Source organism: Littorina saxatilis, linkage group LG13 (assembly GCF_037325665.1).
Source record: "Littorina saxatilis isolate snail1 linkage group LG13, US_GU_Lsax_2.0, whole genome shotgun sequence".
Classification (NCBI taxonomy): Eukaryota; Metazoa; Mollusca; class Gastropoda; order Littorinimorpha; family Littorinidae; genus Littorina; species Littorina saxatilis.
The window spans coordinates 28,944,133-28,945,173 of NC_090257.1; positions in this window are offsets into that span (position 1 = coordinate 28,944,133).

Here is a 1,041-nt window from a genome sequence, read left to right on the forward strand (position 1 = left end):
AGACCAAACAGCGATGTAGTAGAAGACCATGCATGTTGCGGTTTATTTAAATCATAATTAAAATCACCTAAGAGGAGAATGTTAGAATTACAGTTATTAACGTTGTCCATCATGCGCACAAAATCGTCAATCCATGCAAGTGAAGAGGCTGGATTTTTATATATATACCCCACTAACACAGAAGGAGATTTAGAGTGTTTTATCTCCGTCCAGATGCACTCCACATTCTCTGACTCTAAATCAGTTCTCCTTCTTGTGATTTTCACAATACTGTCATGGATGTAAAGCACAAGTCCAGTATGACTAGACTGGTTGCTGTCGCGTCTTAAAATTGTATAGTTAGTAATGTCAATAGAGGTGTCGTCGATCCTGGAATCAAGGCGAGTTTCGCTAAGTCCAAACAAATGAATTGGCTTGTTTGGTCGGTTTAACATTAAGCACACATCTGGAACTTTGTTAAACAAATGATAAACGTTAAGGTGTCCTATACGAAGGCCAGATGTAGAATCACCCAACGGCATAATTAGGTCACAATGTAGGTCAGATCAGAGAAAAGTATTTTCCTTTTGTCACAGTAAAACCGGACAAGAAAAAGAAAAAGCAAATGTCAGTGTCTACCAAGGTACTTAAATTGTCCGTGATGGAAACCGCAACAGAGAGTTTAAATTTTTTTTTTAAACTCAGTGTAATTCCAGCACACAAGAATACTTTTGCAGAACAGGTACCACGGGTAGCAAAAGTAGAGAATAAAATTTATCAGAGAACTCAGCAGTATTTCTTTTCCAGATCACACCTTACGTGAGTGTTATCAGAAAAGGGCCCTTTTGGGCTTCTACTCGGCACACAGAGACACTTGACGAACCAGCATGTACCCTACGCTACACACCTTCAAGACACAGATTCCGAAACAAAGCACAAATTACTATTACACAGATATAATTGGACCAAGCCAGCTTCTCCTCTACACTGCACACAGTTGCCAAAAGACAAGCCACAAATTAATACGGCATGGCGATTGGTTGCTGGAAGCGAAAGGCCTGA